Source organism: Urocitellus parryii, chromosome 11 (genome assembly GCF_045843805.1).
Source record: "Urocitellus parryii isolate mUroPar1 chromosome 11, mUroPar1.hap1, whole genome shotgun sequence".
Lineage (NCBI taxonomy): Eukaryota > Metazoa > Chordata > Mammalia > Rodentia > Sciuridae > Urocitellus > Urocitellus parryii.
This window is the reverse complement of record NC_135541.1, coordinates 8,095,119-8,117,511: the sequence shown is the minus strand read 5'-3', so window position 1 is coordinate 8,117,511 and position 22,393 is coordinate 8,095,119. Positions and strand designations below refer to the sequence as shown.

Here is a 22,393-nt window from a genome sequence, read left to right as displayed (position 1 = left end):
CCTCCATACCAACCATAATCTTAAACATCTACATGAGGACCCACTGGGCTCTGATTCCGGATCCTCCCCCATAAAAGTCCTAGAACTAAAGCATGTTCTGCCCCCCTCTCCTATAGAGAGATGGCCTTTACTTGTCAAGTGTGAAAAGTCAACTCTCGTGTGTATCTCTGCCTGGTCTCTGTCTTTCATTTCTTTCTTATCTTTCTCTCATCCTTCACTTTCCCTTCACCCCCAACCTGGGATTTCTGTTGTTTTGAAAAAGAATGTTTAAGGACATCAATTTTACATGCCTGTGAATACTAATTAAAGAATGCATTCGATTGTTTTCATGTGGGTTCTGGTTCTTTCTTTTGAAGTACTCCTCACACATAATTTTTTTCAAATTAAAACTTCCCTCTGGAGTCACATCAATATTGAATTTATTTATTCATTTATTTGTTCATGTATTTTTTGTGGTTCTGGGGATGGAACCCAGGCCCTTCCACATGCTAGGCAAGTGCTCCACCACTGATCTATGTCCCCAGGCCCTCAGTTATTTTTTATGAAGTTCACTCATTTCTGTAGAAAAGCATGGGTTCTGGGTTCCCAGATTGTACAGGTGAAATTGGCCAGTGTTCCAGAAGGGGATCTAGACTCTTTTGATGCAGATGCACAAAGGAATGTGCACCTTATAGTAGCACTCCACGGAGTGGAACCCAGTCTCCTTCTGACCCGACCACCCTTAAACACCCATCCTGTTTTTCATGACATCCTACAGTCATGTGCTCTCTCACAGCACACATGAACCTAGAGTCAAATGATGAGGAGCTCAAAGAGCAGTCTGGGTGCTTTATCCCCAGAGCTGTGTGGGGACACATGGACCTCACAGTCCTTATACAATTCAAGGAGTCTGCACACACCAGAATATCTTCAAGTCCATTTTTGGTCATGAAGATCCTTAAAAGAACAAATGATGACAAATCTCGTACTGCAGATCTTCCTTGCCTTTATTTGATCTTAAATCCAGCAGCAGTGCAGAATGAATGCTGTTGAACCTTCCACTTGCCCCACGTGCAAGCTAGATTAAGAGCCCTAGGAAAGGAAGTGTCATAAGAGTGGTGAAGCACAAAGATCACTGTGTGGGGGCCAGATGGGCTGGCTGTGCATGGCCAGGACTGTTCCTAGAGGGAGCTGCAGTCTGCTTACACATCAAATTGGGTTCCCATTCACTATGTGTGGAGAAGCCTTCAGGTTCAAATTAAAACACACACACAGGCAGCTTTAGGAAACCTCAAATAAAAATTGGGTGACTTACTTCTCCTCAGATGGGCAGCTAAGGCTAAGGTCACTGCACAACCCCACCAGCATGAGACCTCAGCAGGAGCCGTCACTTAGGGGATCTTGGTCTCAGACCAGGGAGTAAGTCAGGGTCATGCATTTCCCCAGAGCTACCCTATCCTTACTTATCCTCTCACCATCTGCTGATTAAAGAGGCCATCTTGTGTCCCTGGGTAGGAAGACACTAGAAATGTTCGAGGAAGATCCGCCAGTCATGAGCAGCCCCCACCTCACCAGAGGTTGTAATTTATTCAGTTTGAGTTAGAAATGTTTGCAAGTGTCATCTACGTATATGATTCTACTATTTTGCTGAAAGGTAATCTGGATACCTGTATTGGTACACATTGCTAGTTTAATTGAGGAAAGACTACCCAGCAGGATGGCAGGCAAGGTTTGGTGAGGCCCAGAGGCTCTGGCCTGTTGCCAGTGCAGTCAAAGCCCGGGACCCAAGGCTTCTGGGTCTACACAGACACCCCCAAGGAGGAGCCAGTGCTGAGTGTCTGGATGGCACTGAAGTCCCCTGAGGAATGGTTTTCTTCCAATTCCACTGACCACTTAGAATGTTCCAGGCCTGCTGTGGGCACCTGTATGCCTTAAATCACAGAGTAGATGGCACACATAATGACTAATTTCAGTTTGATACATTGAAATCCCGGGGCTGAACCTGATTGAACACCAAGAACCCAGGGCCATCTTTCTCCATAAGCACCTGGAGAATCCCAAGGTTTAAATTAGAAATCCAGGTAAATCCATCACACAGGACATGAGAAGATTAACCTTGAGATTCCGTTCATTTCTGACTATTTATGGACCATCCATGAAACAAAATAGCTTCATATGTGTATGAAGCCTAAATCCCATTCTAGAAATCGAGGTCCCTAGTTTTGACCCAATACAGACATATATGGCTCTATACAGAAGGTTCAATCTTCAAGGGTTTTTTTCCAATGTAGCCCCCTGGTTCAGTTTCCTTTCCCCATCCACATTTCAAGCAGTGTCTGAAATGCTGGGCTCTGAGTTTCCCTCACAATCACACTGTATCACGGTTATACCTCCAGTTGCCTAGAAGACAGCTTTTTATACACACCCAACTAGGCAGCTGTTGGACAGGAACAGTGAATGAGGCCCTGGTTGTAGAAGAACATGCAGCCACATTGAGGACATGAGACAGTACGGAAAATAAGGAGGTTTGGCTGCCTAAAGTCCTTCACAATTGCTGTGAGCTCAGCACAGAGTTGGGAACATCTCCATGGGTGGATGGCACCCTGGGCATCATAGCTCTCCAGAGGGGCAGGGTACAGTTCTATGCTCAACTGACTCAGCCTGGCAGTGTGAAGCAGCAGGTCCCTCAGGGCTGACATGGAGATGCGGTTCCCCAATAAGCACAAGAACCTGAGCTGGGAGCAGCGGCTCAGGGCAGGCAGGATGGCTTGGAGCTGGGAGTCTATGATCTCACAGGCTTCCAAGTCCAGGTACTTCAGGGTGGCTGCAACAGTCTCTAGAATAATTTTGAGGGGCTCTGGACTGAAATTGGTCAGTTTGATGCCCCTTAGATCCAGGTGTCTGAGCTGGCTGGTGTTTGGGCATCGGGAGAGATAATTCCAGTCGGAATCTGAGAGCGGGCAGTTGGTTATTGAGAGGGCCTCCAGGGGGGTCTTCAGGTGCCTAAGGAGAAACAAGACAGTTAGTTCCGAGGCAGAAAATGAATTGGCCCAAACCCAACGTCACCATGGCCATCTGAACCTGGTTGACATTTTGCAGAATCTGCCCATTCACGTCACTGCATTTTAGTCTCAGGCTTTTGTGACTAGGTGGATCCACCATCTCTAAGACCCCCATCCTCAAAACAAGCAGAAAGCCACATCTCTTATCATAGGAGGTCAAGGGAATTCATGTATGAAGGACAAATCCAGGCAAGATGTGACAAAACCGACTGGGTTTAACCCCTGCAGAGTTCACACCCTACATCCTCAGCAAGGCCTCCATCCCTGCTCCTCACCCTGGGCTGCAGAATCACTACCTGGAGCTCAGAACAACCTTCCTTACATGAGCATTAGAGGTGGGTCTCTGTGCTCCCAGCTGCAGAGCACAGAGCTTCCCTGTTAGGGGTACAGGTGTAGGAATTCCCCTCCTTCACTGCCCTCTCCTCTACCCTGCTTTGCACCCTTGTTGCCAGACAGGCCTCCCAGAAAATGAACCTCAACCAACCTCACTAAATCCTGTCCCCATCAGCTGGTTTCCCAGCATGGTGACACCTCCCAGATCATGGACCCTGGTTCAGCCCTTTGCTCTAACACAGGTTAGAAAATAAAGCTTAAGGATACAATAGGAACAGATGATGGGTTATTTACCTTCCATGGTCTTGTTCACCATGAGAGTGTCAGTGGCTGGCACACAGTAGGTGCCCTTTCAGATTTCCTGTAACTGATCTGTAGAGGAAGCTCACCCCCCTTACTCACCTCAGCACCTGCTCCAGGTGGCCCTCGAGGAGGAGGACAGCATCCACACAGAACTTCTGCAGGCAGTCCATCCTGAGGAACTGCGAGGTGAGCTGGGCAAGCAGCCACTTCTGCTCTTCTGGGGAGGTGTGGGCAGGCACCCCGACCTGGGAGACAAGCAGCTTCCTCAGGTTCCTCATCTGGCCCAAGAAAGGAGCATAAGCAGCCAAGGTGGAGGGCACCCAGGTGCAGTGCACTTCCACCTTCTGGACAGAGTCCAGCTGCAACAGTCTCAGGACCTTCCTGGTGTGGCCGATGGGTTTCCCAAAGATCTTCAGCCTATTGCAACACAGGTGCAGCCGGTCCCTTCTCTGTATGACCCACAGGAACAAGAGAGTCAGGAATTCATCCATGGGCCCTTCTGTGAGGCACAAGTCTATGAATATCTTCAAGGGAAACTTAGCTGCAGTTGCTGGACCAAGTTTCAATGCTTGATTCTTCTTAATGCCCTTTGGTGAGCAGGCATCGACCACGGCTCCAGACCATGTCCTCCAGAAGTTCCGTGGAGCCTTCCGCAAATCCAGCACCTGCAGTTTCCACCTCCTGCAGGGACCACAGCAGAGTCTCAGCCCTGAGGCCCCTTCCTTCCCCTCTCAGCTGCTGCTCCCTGATTCACCTCTTCCTTCTTTCTCAGTATTCTCCATCTACCTCCCTCCAATCCAGCCTGGTGTCCCCACATGTATAGTCTGAGTCAGGGACAAGGACACCCTCCTTGTTGGGTCAGCACAGCTGCCACAAGCACCTCCACGTCTGGAAGCCTTTCCCAGATGGGGCTCAGCATGGCCAAGGCCTCTCCACCCCTCCTTGCTGGCAGCACAGGAAGCCTGTGGAGCACACTTCAGCACCCACTCTCCCTGCCTATACCCATCCCTTCCCTGGCACCGAGGGTGCTCCCTTCCAGGCCACATGGGTCCCCCTCACCTGGGGTGATCCTGCTGGGCAAGCAGCATGTCCAGCCCATCCAGGGCCACTCGGAGCATCTCAGGCTGTTGTTGCCTCATCAGGGCCCCCAGGGGCAGGCAGGTGAAGGGCCAGGCCTGCACCATTTTCTTCAGGACCTCAGTGTGTCCCCTGCTGAAGGCCTCCACAAAGAGTGGTGGGAAGAGCTCTATGGGCAGGTCCTCCAGATCCAGGATGGCCCTGGGCTTGTCGCTCAGCAGGCTGCGCCCTGCCAACTCCAGCAGCATGGTTGGGGAGTGGATGCTCATCCTGGGGAGTCTGAAAGAAGAAGGATCCAGGAAAATAGTCCAGAGAAAAGGTCACTATCCCATCCATTGCCAGCCACTATGAAAGGGGTACTGGGGAGTCCAAAAATTCACCCCATCCTTAAAGGGGAAAGCCTTTGCTTATTACTTTGTCCTTATAAAATGGAAATTGGAGTGTCATGTGACTTAATGCAGTAGGATCCTCTGTTTGAATAACTACAGTGGCTCAGAAAGGAGTTGGCCTCACATGGGTGATGTTATTTTTAATATCAAAAAATTAAGTGGGCAATTATAAAAATTAAAAAAAAAATTAAGTGCCCATATTATAAAAAACTTGGAAATTACAAGAGAGTCTCATGGGTGTCTGTTACACATGTGAGATTCTGCCACCTTGGGGGGAGTTGAAGAGAACAAACAGATCAGAACAGAGTCTGTGAACTGTTGCATGAGATAGTTTGAAGATTTTTGTTTAGTTTGTTTACACAAACTATAAAATTACAAAACTAAATAAGCCATAAAGTACAATTTGGGTATGAGCCGATATTGAGGATTGAATTCAGGACACTCAACCAGTAAGTCGCTGCTCTCAGCTGTATTTTGTTTTTAGTTGGAGACAGATTCTCAGTGATTTGTGTAGCACCTCCTACTGTTGTGGCTGGCTTTGAACTCTAACTCTCTGGCCTCCTCAAACTCTGGAGGTGTTGGGATTACAGGTATGTGCCACAATGCCCAGCAAAACAGTATAATTTTAAGGGCACACAAAATAAATATTTTTATTATCAGAAAATATAATTCCAATCAATTAGAATGAAATAGGATTGCAATCCACTTCCTTGGTTAAGTAATTTTAAATTGACTTTGCCTGGAGTTCAGTGGAAGAGCACTTTCCTAGGACATGTGAGGCACTGGGCTTGATCCTCAGCAGCAGGAAAAAATTATTAAATGTTGGGCTGGGGACATACCACTGTTGATAGAGTGTTTGCCTCACATGCATAAGGCCCTGGTTCAGTCACCACATCACAAAATAAATAAATGGATAAATAAACTATATTTTCCACATAAACTTTAGAAAACAACAATTGAGAAAAAGAAAAAGTGCTGGGGCATGCGTGCACAAGCCTGTTATCCCAGGGTCTCCAGAGACTCAGACCGGGGGATGATGCGATCAAAGTCAGCCTCAGCAAGAGCAGGTGCTAAGAAACTCAGTGAGACCCTGTCTCTAAATACAGCACAAAACTTGGATGCGGATGTGGCTCAGTGTTTGAGTACCCCTTGGTTCAATAGCCCAAACCAAAGAAAGAAAGAAAGAAAATTGAAAGTGACATAAACAAAGTGGAAATTCTAGAGTTCAGGATCAAGATAAAACTACACTGAGAGGCAAAATTGACATTGTAAATTGGCTCATGAGAAAAGATAGGGAAAATCATAGTTTCTGAATCCGCACAGGTGAGGCGGGAACAAGGGTGGTGCTCAGGGCAGTGAGGGACTTACCGGATCTGTCCAGGTGTGCAGGGTTCTCAGAGCCTCAGCAGGCCAGGCTGGTTCTCCTTGGGCTCCAGGACTCTTGTGTTTCTCCTCTGGCTCCACAGAAGCTTTTATGGACCTCTCTGACCACACCCCCACCTCCATCTGATTGGCTGGCATCCAATCAGAAAGCAGTATCTGATCAGGTTCTCCAGTCTCCACCCATTTAATCCTGATCCGATTTTCTTCCTCCAGATTGGTTGATTGAATCCCATCTCATGAAAGTGCGCAGAATCCGGGAGAGTGTGACAGTCAGGGATGAGTCCTTCCAGGCACTGCACACCATGGACTCAATTTTGTCCATATGTGACCCTCCTGTTCCTCCCATGAGACAGAAAAGCACTGAGTCCCTAAGAAAAAACAACACTTGAAAATATCTTTCAAAGGGGTCTTTGGCCATATCAAAATTATTTCAAATTTTTTTTCCAAAAATTCCATAGTAAAAAGAGCTTTTTGAAGACAGTATTGTCATCCATGAATACCACAGAATGGAAACCATGTTTACTACAGTCACACAAATGTCGAGTTACCTTGCAGCAAATCTGGGCACACTCAGAGAGGAAGAGCAGACAAGGAGGGTGGAATCAGTCTTCTAGACTTAGGGCAACACTCCTCTTATTTGTCTGTCTGTACCGGGATTCAACCCATTGGTTCTCTACCACGGAGTCACATCCCCTGCCCTTTATGTTTTATGCTTTTATTTGGAGATACGTCTCACTAAAATGCTTAGGTCCTCACTAAGTTGCTGAGGCTGGCCTCAAATTTGCCATCCTCCTGCCTCAGTCTCCTGAGTTGCTGTGATTATAGGCATGGGCCAACATGCCCCTGATGGGGACTTGGAAAAGTCTGAAATCCACCAAGAGTGGAAACAGTGGGCAACTTGGGAATGGGAGAGAAAGACACAGTGTTGGACAGCAGGTGTTCCTGACATCAGGGAGGCCACCCACTGGAGACTCTTCCTGCAGAATCAGGGACCCCAGGGCACATCTCCCAGGCACCCTTTGTTCCAGGCAGTTTCCAGGGCTCAATCAGAGACTGGAGTTCAAATGTTGTGGAGCCTAAAAAGCAATGAGGCCTCTGAAATAGCCTTAGCCCTACTTCACAGCACACATAGGAGATTAAATGTGGGTCATTTGTGTAAGTCATTATGTGAAACAGAAACCAAAGATCATCTCAGCCAACTGTAAGTATCCAACTGTGATGTGAGCAGGGATATTTTCCAAGAAGATACCCAAGAAGTCTATCATGGTTTAGATGCTGTGTCTCCCAACAGCTCACCTGTGAGACAATGGTTTGGGAGGAGACATGATTGGTTTATAGCCTTAACCTTGTCAGTAAGTTAATTCCCAATGGGACTAACTGAGTGATAACAGGGAACAGCTGGAGTGTGGCTGGAGGAAGCTGATCATTGGGGGTGTGAATATGGGGTGTATATTTTGTATCTGGCAAGGGCCATCTCTCTGCCTCTCTGTTCTCTAATAATGTGAGCACCTTCCCTCTGCCACAATCTCCCACCATAATGGTCAGCCTCACCTTGAAGGTGAGGGCCCAGGAAATGGAATCTGCTGTGGTGCATTTCGACCTCTGAAACCATGAGTCCCCAGGTAAACTTTTCCTCCTCTGTAGTTGTTGGGGTTGGGTGTTGTAGTGACAGCCTGAAAAAGCTGACTAACACAAAGACAGAACAACAAAGCAGAAATGCCATTCTGTAACTGCTGCCAATCAAACCATTCCTTCTACATCTTCCCTGTAAGTCCTCCCCTCACATGGCTCATCATCCAAGCACTCCCTCTCTTTCCGTCTCTCCTTCCTCAATTCCTGAATCTCTTTTTACTCAGGCTCTTCAAATTTTCCTTTGCCTGTGAACTTCTCACAGCCTAAAGAGCCCTGGAGACTGGCTGGAGCAAAGGCTGCCTGGGAGATGTGCCCTGGGGGTCCTTGATTCTGCAGGAAGAGTCTCCAGTGGGTGGCCTCCCTGATGTCAGGAACACCTGCTGTCCAACCCTGTGTTTTTTCCTCCCATTCCCAAGTTGCCCACAGTTTGCATCTTCAGGGGAATTCAGACTTTTCCATGTCTGATGGGGCACAATGGCCCACACCTGTAATCACAGCAACTCAGGAGACTGAGGCAGGAGGATGGCAAATTTGAGGCCAGCCTCAGCAACTTAGTGAGGACCTAACATTTTAGTGAGACCCTATCTCCAAATAAAAGCAAAAAATAAAAAGGGCAGGGGATGTGATTCAGTGGTAGAGAACAAATGGGTTCAATCCCCAGTACAGACAGACAAACAGGAGAAGTCTTGCCCCAAGTCTAGAAGACTGATTCCACCCTCCTTGTCTGCTTTTCCTCACTAGTGTTCCCAGATTTGCTGCAAGGTAACTCAACACTTGTGTGACTGTTGTAAACATGGTTTCCATTTTGTGGTCTTCGTGGTTGTCACTATTGTCTTCAAAAGCTGTTTTTACTATGCAATTTTTGGAAAAATATTTCAAATAATTTTGATATGGCCAAAGATCCCTTTGAAAGATATTTTCAGGTGTTGTTTTGTCTCAAAGGATTCAGTGCTTTTCTGTCTCATGGGAGGAACAGGAGGGTCACTTATGGACAAAATTCAGTCCACGGTTGGAATGCATGGAGGGATGCATCCCTGACTCTCATCCTCTTCCTGATTCTGCACTCATGAATGAGCATCAAATTCAATAAATCATTCTGGAGGAAGAAAATCCAATCAGGATTAAGTGGGTGGAGATTGGAGAACCTGATCAGATACTGCTTTCTGATTGGATGCCAGTCAATTGGATTCCAGATGGAGGTGGGGGCGTGGTTAGAGAGGTCCATAAAACTTCTGTGGAGCCAGAAGAGAAACACAAGAGTCCTGGAGCCCAAGGAGAACCAGCCTGGCCTGCTGAGGCTCCAAGAAACCTGCACACCTGGACAGAACTTGTAAGTCCCTCACTGCCCTGAGCACCACCCTTGTTTCCTCCTCACCTGTGCAAATCAGGGACAATTTTGTTTCTGTCTTTTCTCATGAACCAATTCACGACTACGATTTTGCCTCTAAGTGTAGTGTTACCTTGATTCTGAACACTAGGATTTCCACCTTGGTTTATGTCACTTTCAATTTTCTTTATTTCTCTCTTTCTTTGGTTGGGGCTATTGAACCCAGGGGCACTCAAACACTGAGCCACATCCCCAGCCCTATTTTGTGCTTTATTTAGAGACAGGGTCTCACTGAGTTGCTTAGTGCCTGCTCTTGCTGAGGCTTACTTGGATCCCATGATCCTCCTGTATCAGTCTCCAGAGACCCTGGGATTACAGGCTTGTACACACATGCCCCAAAGTTTTTCTTTTTCTAAATTGTTGTTTATATGTTTATATGGACAATATAACTTATTTATTTATCCATTAATTAATTTATTTATTTGGTATTATGGTGATTGAACTAGGGCCTTGTGCATGTGAGGCAAGCACTCTATCAACAGAGGTATGTCCCCAACCCGTCATTTAATAATTTGTACCTACTGCTGAGGACCAAGCCCAGTGCCTCACATGTCCTAGGAAAGTGCTCTTCCACTGAGCTCCAGGCAAAGCCAATTTAAAATTAGTTAACCAGGGAAGTGGATAGCAATCCTATTTATTCTAATTGATTGGAATTCTATTTTCTGATAACAAAAATATTTATTTTGTGTGCCCTTAAAATTATACTGTTTTGCTGGGTGTGGTGGCACACACCTGCAATCCCAACAACTCCAGAGTTTGAGGAGGCCAGAGAATTAGAGTCCGAAGCCAGCCACAGCAGCACAAGGTGCTACACAAATCAGTGAGACCCTGTCTATGATTAATATCCAAAATATGCTGGAGCAGTGACTTACTGGTTGAGTGTCCTGAATTCAATCCCCAATATTGCCTCATGCCCCAGATTATACTTTATGGCTTATGTAGTTTTGTAATTTTATAATTTTTTAAACAAACTAAACAAAAAGCTTCAAACTATCTCATGTAACAGTTCACAGACTCTGTTCTGATCTGTTTGTTCTCTTCAACTTCCCCCTAGGGTGGCAGAATCTCACATGTGTGAGAGACCTCCGTGAGACTCTCTTGTAATTTCCAAGTGTTTTATAATATGGGCACATGCTTTATAATTGCTCGTTTAATTTTTTGAAATCAAAAATAACATCACCCATGTGAGGGCAACTCCTTTCTGAGCCACTGTAGTTATTGAATCAGAGGATCCTACTGCATTAAGTCACATGACACTCCAATTTCCATTTTATAAGGAAAAAAGTAATAAGCAGAGGCTATCCCTTTTAAGGATGGGGTGAGTTTTTGGACTCACCATTACCCTCTTCCCAGTGGCTGACAATGGATGGGATAGTGGCCTTTTCTTTGGACCATTATACAGTATCCTTCTTTCAGACTCCCCAGGATGAGCATCCACTCCCCACCCATACTGCTGGAGTTGGCAGCCTGCTGAGCGATAAGCCCAGGGCCAACCTGGATCTGGAGGACCTGCCCATAGAGCTCTTCCCACCACTCTTTGTGGAGGCCTTCAGCAGGGGACACACTGAGGTCCTGAAGAAAATGGTGCAGGCCTGGCCCTTCACCTGCCTGCCCCTGGGGGCCCTGATGAGGGAGTCACAGCTGGAGAGGATCCGAGTGGCCCTGGATGGGCTGGACATGCTGCTTGCCCAGCAGGATCGCCCCAGGTGAGGGGGACTTAGGTGGCCTGGAAGGGAGCACCCTCGGTGCCAGGGAAGGGATGGGTATAGGCTGAGAGAGTGGGTGCTGAAGTGTGCTCCACAGGCTTCCTGTGCTGCCAGCAAGGAGGGGTGGAGAGGCCTTGGCCATGCTGAGCCCCATCTGGGAAAGGCTTCCAGACGTGGAGGTGCTTGTGGCAACTGTGCTGACCCAACCAGGAGGGTGTACCAGTCCTTGACTCAGACTATAAATGGGGGGAAACCAGGCTGGATTGGAGGGAAGTGGGTGGAGAAAAGTGAGACAGAAGGAAGAGGTGGAGCAGGGAGCAGCAGCTGAGAGGGGAAGGAAGGGACCTCAGGGCAGAGACTCTGCTGTGGTCCCCACAGGAGGTGGAAACTGCAGGTGCTGGATTTGCAGAATGTTCATGGGAACTTCTGGAGGATGTGATCTGGAGCCATGGTTGATGCCTGCTCACAAGAGGACATTAAGAAGAATCAAGCATTGAAACTTGGTCCAACAATGGCAGCTAAGCCACCCTTCAAGGTTTTCATAGACTTGAGCCTCAGACAAAGACCCCTGGATGAATTCCTGACCCACTTGTTCCTGTGGGTCACACAGAGAAGGGACATGGTACACCTGTGTTGCAATAGGCTGAAGATCTTTGGGAAACCCACTGGCCACACCAGGAAGGTCCTGAGACTGCTGCAGCTGAACTCTGTCCAGAAGGTGGAAGTGCACTGCACCTGGGCGCCCTCCACCTTGGCTGCTTGTGCTCCTTTCTTGGGCCAGATGAGGAACCTGAGGAAGCTGCTTGTCTCCCAGGTCGGGGTGCCTGCCCACACCTCCCCAGAGGAGCAGGAGAGTCTGCTCTTGATGCTCACCTCGCATTTCCACAGGATGGACTGCCTGCGGAAGTTCTGTGTGGATGCTGTTCTCATCCTCCAGGGCTACCTGGAGCAGATGCTGGGGTGAGTAAGGGGGATGAGCTTTCTCTGCAGACCAGTATCAGTAAATATGAAAGGGCACCTACTGTGTGCCAGCCACTGACCGTCTCATGGTGAACAAGACACTGGAAGGTAAATAACCCATCATCTTTTCCTGTTGTATCCTGAAGCTCCATCTCCTAACCTGTGTTAGAGCAAAGGGCTAAACCAGGGTCCATGGTCTGGGAAGTGCCACGATGCTGGGAAACCAGCTGATGGGGACAGATTTTAGTGAGATTGGTTGAGGTTCCTTTCCTGAGAGGCCTGTGTAGCAGACGGGGGGAAAGCAGGGTAGAGGAGAGGGCAGTGAAGGAGGAGAAGTCCCTACTCCTGTACCCCCAACAGGGAAGCTCTGTGCTCTCTAGCTGGGAGCAGAGATACCCACCTCTTACACCCATGTAAGGAAGATTGTTCTGAGCTCCAGGTAATAATTCTGCAGTCCAGGGTGAGGAGCAGGGATGGAGGCCTTGCTGATGGTGGTTAACTTCAGTAGATTTTGTCACATCTTGCCTGGATTTGAACTTCCTACATGACTCCCCTTGACCTCCTCTGACCAGAGATGTGGCTTTCCCCTTGTTATTGAGGATGGGGTTCTTAGAGATGGTGGATCCACCTGGTCAAAAAGTGGTGGTAAAAGTCTCAGATGGAAATGGGGTTACCTGAATGGGCAGATTCTGCATAATGTCAACTATGTTCTAATGGTGACATTGGATAGGGGCCAATTCATTTTCTACCTCAGAACTAACTGCCTTGTTTCTCCTTAGGCACCTGAAGACCCCCCTGGAGGCCCTCTCAATAACCAACTGCCCGCTCTCAGATTCCAACTGGAATTATCTTTCCCAATACCCAAACACCAGCCAGCTCAGACACCTGGATCTAAGGGGTATCAAACTGACAAGTTTCAGTCCAGCGCCTCCAAATTCTTCTGGAGATGGTTGCAGCCACCCTGAGGAGCCTGGACTTGGAAGCCTGTGAGATCACAGACTCCCAGCTCCAAACCATCCTGCCTGCCCTGAGCCGCTGCTCCCAGCTCAGGTTCTTGTGCTTATTGGGGAACCGCATCTCCATGTCAGCCCTGAGGGACCTGCTGCTTCACACTGCCAGGCTGAGTCAGTTGAGCATAGAACTGTACCCTGCCCCTCTGGAGAGCTATGATGCCCAGGGTGCCATCCACCCATGGAGATGTTCCCAACTCTGTGCTGAGCTCACAGCAATAGTGAAGGACTTTAGGCAGCCAAACGTCCTCGTGTTCTGTACTGTCTCATGTCCTCAATGTGGCCACATGTTCCTCTACAACCAGGGCCTCATTCACTGTTCCTGTCCAACAGCTGCCTAGTTGGGTGTGTATAAAAAGCTGTCTTCTAGGCAACTGGAGGTATAACCGTGATACAGTGTGATTGTGAGGGAAACTCAGAGCCCAGCATTTCAGACACTGCTTGAAATGTGGATGGGGAAAGGAAACTGAACCAGGGGGCTACATTGGAAAAAAACCCTTGAAGATTGAACCTTCTGTATAGAGCCATATATGTCTGTATTGGGTCAAAACTAGGGACCTCGATTTCTAGAATGGGATTTAGGCTTCATACACATATGAAGCTATTTTGTTTCATGGATGGTAAATAAATAAATATCAGAAATGAACGGAATCTCCAGGTTAGTCTTCTCATGTCCTCTGTGATGGATTTACCTGGATTTCTAATTTAAACCTTGGGATTCTCCAGGTGCTTATGGAGAAAGATGGCCCTGGGTTCTTGGTGTTCAATCAGGTTCAGCCCCGGGAACTCAAGGTATCAAACTGAAATTTGCTCATTATATGTGGCAGCTATTCTGTGGTTTAAGGCATACAGGTGCCCACAGCAGGCCTGGAACATTCTAAGTGGTCAGTGAAATTGGAGGAAAACCATCCCTCAGGGGACTTCAGTGCCATCTAGACACTCAGCGCTGGCTCCTCCTTGTGGGTCTCCGTGTAGACACAGAAGCCTTGGGTCCCGGGCTTTGACTGCACTGACAACAGGCCAGAGCCTCTGGGCCTCACCAAACCTTGCCTGCCATCCTGCTGGTAGTCTTTCCTCAATTAAACTAGCAATGTGTACCAATACAGGTGTCCAGATTACCCCTGCTGTGACAAATCTCCCCTATGAGGTTCACCGAGTTTTCCTGGGCCCCAATCTGGATTCCATCATGGAACCCGCTTCTCCATTCTGCCGAAGGCCCTCTCTGCCCCCACTGCCAGTCATTTCATCTCCAGTCAACCTAAAGGAGCTACAGTTCCCAGGAAGTGATGGTTGATCATCTGGCACTTTATGTGGTTGGGGGCACCCCGAGGCACAACATTCACAGCTATTGATGATCCCTCCTATCGACTCAGTGTATAAATATTCATATATTTGGGTCCTGGGTTTTGATAAAACACCACCAGGATGATTGGGAGCTGTTCCTGGTGAGACTACCTCTCATCCTTGGGTTATTCTCTATGGACTTTTCTCCCATCTATGGGTATCTGTACCTTATAGAGGCTTTTGCCCCAACTACACTGTCCTGACTTGGTCCCAAGTACCTCTATGGGATCCTGGTCTTACGCTTACCCAGCGGGGTTGACAACCACTTGAGCATCACCATGCTCTCAATAGGTGATACTCAAGACTGGGGGATGGCCCATGTTTAAATTCACACCCTATGTCTCATGGGTGGCTCCTCATCTATTCCCTCCCAGAGTCCTCTAGGCTGCCTCCTCTCTGACCTATGATCTCTCTCACCCCAGATCTAAACCCCACAAAACTTATCTGCTTGTGCAATCAGATCTGGCTTCAATATCCTTTGAATGATGACTCTTAATTGCCACTTGAGGGCACTCTAGAGCCCAATGTTATCAGGGATCTCTTCAACTATTGTGAGTGTTCAGGGAAAATGGAAAGAGATGTCATATGCTCAGGCCTTCTCCTTTCCATGTCCTAATGCCTCTCTCTCCAGCTCTTGCTCTCCCACACAAGTTCTCTCAGCCCTCACCTCCCCTACACCTTCTTCCAAAGGGACAGAGGATTCTATCCAGGACTTCTCCTTTCACCCACTTGGTGAGACACCCACCATGACACAGTTCTCTTTCTGATGAAGCTACCACAACAACTGTCCCCTCGGCACCTCCACCTTCTCTTCTCCTGCCACACGCTCACAGCCTGCCACTGCCCAACCCACATCTCTGTGTCTGATACACGAGGTGGCTGGGGTAGATGGTATAACCCGGGTTCATGTGACTTTCTATTTGTCAGATCCTTCCCAGACATAAAAGTGGGTTGGTTCATACTTCAATCCCCACCACATATATGAAAGTGTTTCAATATCTGGCTCAATCATATAATTTGACCTTCCAATGTGTCCATATGATCTTGTCTACCACCCTCCTGCCTGAGGACCATAGGCGAGTTTGGGAGCAAGCTAGAAATTATGCTGATGAGGTACATCAGACCTCCCCTGCCCATCTGATTGACATTGAATTAGTCCCTACTGGGATCCCAACTGGGATTATAATTTTCCTGGAGGAATAACTAGTAGAAACCAATGCATTACTTGCCTCATGGCAGGACTTAGAAAGGCAGCCATAAGATTTTCAAATATGAAACACTTCAAGAAGAATTCCAAGATAATAATTTAAAAATTCAGCATTTTTTGATAGCCTGACCAAGGCTTTATTACACTATATTAATCTGGACCCTGAGGGTCCAAATGGGAGACAACTACTGAGGACATAATTTTTCTCCCAGATTTTCCCTGATAATAAGGCCAAACTAAGGCACATTGAGAGGCGGCTCCTGACTCCCCAAGAGAGGTTCTGGAAGTGAACCCTTTAAGGTGTATAATGAGGGAGACGAGAAGGCCTGAAAGTAGAGATACCAGATGCTCCCTCAAGCCATCTATCTGGCCTCAGCATCTATGCTTGGTTCCACTGGCCTAAGGAAGTGTCCCTCAGGTCTGCTCAGACCCTGATTTAAATGTGGTCAGATGAGTCATTAGGCTTGTACATGTCCTAAGCCTTGTAAGTCTCTGGGTCTTTGTCCTAAATGACATCAATAGGAACATTGGGCCATTGACTGTCCCCAAGTTCATAGGAGCCCCCAGACATCCAGCCTTCATGGTTCCCCTTTTCAACTCGTGGAGTGGCTGCAGAAGATTCACAAGACCCAAATCCCCATCACCCAACCCCACTACCATCACTCCATGGAAATTCACGGCACTCTAGATCCCAATGTTATCAGAGATCTCTTCAACTACTGTGTTTTTAAGAGATTACTTCAGGGTAACTCTGCTTATTTCAGGTAGGCTCATCTCCTTCCTCCTAGACACTGGGGCTACATATTCAGTCCTCAAGGTGTTCTGGATGCCAACTACCAACCCTTATACACAACTAGCATTGTTTGTGCTTGTGGCTCTCTAATTTTTACTCATTACTTTTTGGTCATTCCACAGTGTCCTGTTCCCCTTATGGGAAGGGACATCCTCACAAAGTTGTAAGCCTCTGGGTCTTTGTCCTAAATGCCATCAAAAGGGACACATGGCCATTGACTGACCCCAAGCTCATAGGAGCCCCAAGACATCCAGCCCTCTTAGTTCCCCATTTCAACTCTTGGAGTGGCTGAAGAGGATTGACAAAACCCAGGTCCTCATCACCCAACCACTACCATCACTCCACAGAAACTCAGGGCACTCTAGATCCCAATGTTATCAGGGATCTCTTCAACTACTGTGAGTGTTGAAGAGATTACTTCAGGGTAACTGTGTATTTCAGGTAGGCCTGTCTCCTTCATCCTAGACACTGGGGCTACATATTCAGTCCTCAGGGTGTTCTGGATGCCAACTACCAACCCTTATAGACACCTAGCCTTGTTTGTGCTTGTGGCTCTCTAATTTTTACTCATTCCTTTTTGGTCAATCCACAGTGTCCTGTTCCCCTTATAGGAAGGGACATACTCACAAAGTTGGGGGTTATGCTCTCCTTCTCCCCTCATAGTTGCTTCCATGCAGACTCACCTGCTGCTCCCCTGACGCTCACCCTTACCTTAGGGCCATCCCCTACTCTGTTGGCCAGTGCCTTCCCATGACCCGCTTCTCAGGTGGATGTTTCCAGTCCTTCTACCACCTCACACCATGAGCCCATTCACATCTGTCTCAAAACCTCCATTTTCTGCCCAATCACAACACCTGCTCTCCCCCCTTGCTGATACTATCCATCTCTTTTCAGAGCAGATTTGATCACATTCTTCCAACAGCTTTGCTCTTTCATTTGGGTATTTGGGTTGCTTTGGTCCCTGGCCCGAGGGCCCAGGACAATGACCACAAACCTTCCATTCACCTAGGGCTCTTCTTTACCACACACTGGCCTCCCTTGGGGAAGTGACTTTGCTCTTCCTCAAACTTCATTCTCACAAGTCTATTTCCTAGAGATGGCAGTGACAAGTCTCCACTCTAGAGACAAATGTTAACTAGATCTTGGCCCAGCACCAAGGTTCTCAGTGTTCCCATCCCTTCCCCTTGGCAAGTTCACTCTTAGATCTTGGTTCTCAGCTCCTCTGTGGAGCTCATGAAAGCTGTGGCCAGGCACCAAGACTCTCTATGGCACATCCTGGAACTAGGGAAGTAGCGGGTGAGGACTCCCTTCTCTCAGTCCCAGTAGGCTTCAGCTCTGGGCCAGAAATTGTGTGGTGGTGACCCCTTTTCACTCTGCCCTCTCCCTCACTCTGGTTTTCCTAGTGCTGGGGACACCTTCCTGTAGCCACTGCAGCAATCCAACTTGCCATGGGAAACTCCCAGTCCAGAATCCCATCTGGCTCCCCTCTCGGCTGCCCCCTCACCGACGTAGCCCCACTCCATTTGGCTCCTGAATACTTCAGCCTTCCATTCAGTCTTGCCCTTTTATGACTTGGACAATGATCACCTAATGGCACCTTAGAGCCCAATATTTCATGGAATCTTTATAACTTTTGAAAGCACTCAGGAAAATGGAAGGAAATCCCTTCTATGCAGGTTTGTCCTCTGTCCGACCTAAGCCTTCCCAGGCTCCTCTTCATTCACCTACCCAGCTTCTTCTTGCCACTAAAGCTCTGGACTCTTCCAGAGATCCTCCTTTTAGACAAACAAGGACTCACAACCCTCCTCCCATCTTCTATTGGCATTGAACATTGTAAAGCCCTGGGCAGCAATGTCCCTAGCCAAGGCCATACTGAAGAAAGCATTGAAATACAAAGGACAAACTGGCTGGATAAGAGGCCTAAGACTAAAAAAATAAGTGTCAATTTAACTTTTCCCTTGGCTACAATACAGAAGAAAACTTTCTCTCTCTCCCCATCTCCCTGACCTCACATGCCCTTTTCACCTTTATGTGGTTGAAAGGCAGGGGTTTGCTCTACATGTCCTTGGACACATGCCAGGGCCAACCATTGCCCTGGATCATTTATCTATTGAAGGGTCATGACCCTACTTTTTGGAGCTGGGCCCCTTGTGACTGCAGCCTCAGGACTCATTAATGAGATAAAGAAACTCAATTTTGGGGCCCCACTCAGCAACCTGGCTCCCCCTCACCTAAAGGAATGCCCCACCTACAAGGGCTTACATTCCTTACCCCCTGTTGCCTTTAATGTCTACAGGTTTTTCTGGTGGAAGATCCTACTCTAATTTCCCCACCTGCTCACATTGAAACCCTGCCACTCTTATTCCTGCTCCTCAGGACTCTTCTACCTCTTCTCCTCTTTCCCATTCATGCTTAGAAACTCTGGGGGAGCTTCTTCCCCACCCCTCACACACACAAGAAGGCCCCTCACTCCAGGCAACATACACATGGTTCACAGATGGCTCCTTCTTCCTTCTGGAGGGAATTCACGGGCAGGGTAGGCGACAGTCTCTCTAGCCTCAGTTGTGTAAGAGCCTCCACTCCCAATATCAGCAGGCTGAACTTGTGGCCCTCATCAGAGCCTTCACTTGGCAAAGGGAGCTTCCCTCAATGTCTACTGCCCCTTGAATTTCATTTAGACTGGACTAAACTCCTTCCTTGGCTCTTCCTCTGTCACAGGCCCTCCCAAAGAAGCCACTCAACACCTCCCCTTTGAGCTTCTATATGGACAGCCCACCTCCCTGCTCAGCTCACCACCCTCTGATTCTCCACTACCCCTTGCTCCTCATCTCTTCTGGCCCCTTCTTGCATACACTAGGATCCTTCTTTGGCAACACAAGGATGTTGTTCTGCCAAAGACAATTTTGACTCTTCTCTTTCTCCCACTCTGTCTCCTGGTGACCTGGTACTTTTACCACTCCCAATAAGCTCCCCTCCTCCTATCAATTCTCTGAAATATTGACTGGACCCTATCAGGTCATTCTTACCACTTGTTTGGTGGCCCACCTTGAGGGCATTCCATATTGAGTTTCTAACCCCATTTAAAAGAGTCCTCTCTGCCCCCTTATACAGTGAGACCCACAGCCCCTCTCAAGCTGCGTCTCTCCAAGGTTGAAACCCAATCTTCCTTTGGTCTCTGAGGACCACAAGAACACTGTAGAACCATGAGTGCCATCCTTCCCTTTTTTATTTTTTAGGAGAGAGAGAGAGAGAAAGAGAGAGAGAGAGGGAGAGAGAGAGAGAGAGAATCTTTTTTAATATTTATTTTTCAGTTTTCGGTGGACACAACGTCTTTATTTTATTTTTATGTGGTGCTGAGGATCGAACCCAGCCTCCCACACATGCCAGGTGAGCACGCTACCACTTGAGCCACATCCCCAGCCCCCCTTTTTCATTTTTGCCCTCCTCCCTCACTCTACACTCACCTCCCAGGGGTGCTGCCACCAGGGATTACCATTCCAGTGTCCAGGAGACTTATAGCAACTTGCTCAAACCATACTAGCATACAATGCCAGCTTGATTCTTTAGCTGCTGTGGCTCTGCAGAATCCAAGGGGCCTTGAACTTTTTAGGGCCAAGAAAGGTGGATTTGTCTGAACCTACAGGAGAAATGCTACTAACATGGCAATCAATCTGGTAAGTAAAGGACAAGATAAAACAACTCCAACAAGACCTTGAACATAGGAAAACACAGCCCTCCTCTGCTGAAGGAATACCAATCCTTCACCAAAACTGGGCCCCCTGGACAGCATTGCACCACCACTCAACCTCCCTCATTGTCCCAATGATTCAAACACTGCCCCTTCCCAGCAGGAGGCAGTTAGAGAAGATTGACCTACATCCCTGTTCCCCATGGGGCCCAACAAAAAACAAAGAAGAGGGAATATAAGGTCCTTCCTTAGCACCTCAATGGCCATCTTAACTGACAGCTGCCATTTCAGGAAAAAGCTTCCCTTTCCCACCCAAGGGTGTTTCTGAGAAAGGCTCACCCCCCCACACACCAACCCGACCCTTAACCACCAGCATTGGGACCCGCTCAGCTCTGATTTCCTGAGCCTTCCCCATAAAGGACCCAGAACTCAAGGCTGTTTTGCCCTCTCTCCATAGAGAGATGGCCTTTCCTTGTCAAGTTTGAAAAATAAACTCCCTTATGTATCTCTGCCTGGTCTCCGAGTTTCACTTCTAACTTACCCTTCAATCTCTTCCATTAGGTTGTATTTCCTGAATTGAAAAAGACTAGAAGTAGGGTTCAGTGGTTAACTGTCCCTGGGGTCACCCCTGGTACCAAAAAAAAAAATAGTGACTTGTGGGCTAGGGATGTGGCTCAAGTGGTAGCACGCTTACCTGGCATGCATAGGGCACTGGGTTCTATCCTCAGCACCACATAAAAATAAAATAAAGATGTTGTCACCAAAAACTAAAAAATAAATATTCAAAAATTCTCTCTCTCTCTCTCTCTCTCTCTCTCTCTCTCTCTCTCTTTAAAAAACAGTGAGTTGTGTCATATTCTTTTACTGAATAAAATTTGGGGGTGGGTGTTTAAAAACAAGTGGTTGTAGTGGACACAGTGGGACACACTGTAATTCCACCAATTCAGGATTGGGGCAGGAGGATTGCGATTTAAGGACAGCTTGGGCAAGTTACTGAGACTTTGTCTCATAATAAAAAACATAAAGAACTTGGGATGTGCTCAGAGATCAAACAACCCTGCATTCAATCCCCAGTTCCTCCAAAAAAGAAGGGGTTGGAAATGTGTAACAGAGGTTCCCTTGATGCTCTTTTACTATTGATATGCTCAAGTTTGGGACCCCCAAAAGACCGCCAGAGACTGAGATGGATGTAAGCAGCAAAAAGGCGTTTATTGTGAGTTAGCTCGGTCCTCCATGCACACAGCAATCGGTGACTCTGAGAGGCCCCAATCCAAGGGTTTACAGCAGTTTTATATACTCTTTAGGGAAGGCAGGAACTTCACATATATCAGAGCATCTCTTAGCAAATCATCACACACCAAATAAAATCATAAAACAACTCTAAAATATGATTAGCACATTCACTGGCGGGCACATGTTGAGTAGGGGTGATTGGTGAGTACAAGAGGGGGATTCCTTTGAAACAAATGGTTTAAGCCACCAGGAAAGTAAGTGCTGAACTGCATGGTTTCCCAACATGTTATCAGCCACCATAAACTACTGGGAGGGTCATCTGTCATCCCAAGTATTTTTTCTGTCTCATGCTGATTGGTGGTTGCTAGGGGGATGCTAGGGGTCCTCACCTAGCCTAACTGAGTCAGGGACACCTGGTGCCTCAGATCTCTCCTGTTACTTGTAGATAAGCAACACAGCAGGTGGGTATGTGCCTAGGAGTGCTCTGTGGGTTTTTCCAATGACACGGGTCATGCCCCCTTCCTTGGACAGGCTTTGCTCTGAGGTAGAGGCTGGTTTCTCAAAATTGGAGTCACATCAGTTTCTCACTATATCCTTGTGGCTTTGAATCTTACAATTTTCCCCAAAAACTTTCTCCCTAACCTTCTCCTCCCTCAACTTCCTTTCCCTGATCTTCTCCTTCTCTAATCTCATTTTCTCTGAAACACCTCTTTTAAAAACAACCTGTTCCTGCTGATGGGCAGAATCACAGCCTTTGGTACAGGAGTTCCCTGGGTTACTCCTTTGCTAGCAAAGTAATAAACATTCTTTTTCCTTTTTCTGAAAACTGTGTCCTGGTTATTGGATTGACACTGGGGAGACCGACCTTTTACTCACCCTTATATAGTGCCCCTGGGTTCAATCTTCA

At 47.6% G+C, this 22,393-nt stretch overlaps 1 pseudogene; it reads left to right on the top strand.

The window, feature by feature from the left end:
• The window catches only part of LOC144249164 (PRAME family member 12-like), a 44,744-nt pseudogene extending 31,182 nt beyond the window's left edge, over positions 1–13,562 (top strand).
• Positions 13,563–22,393: the final 8,831 nt, after the last annotated feature.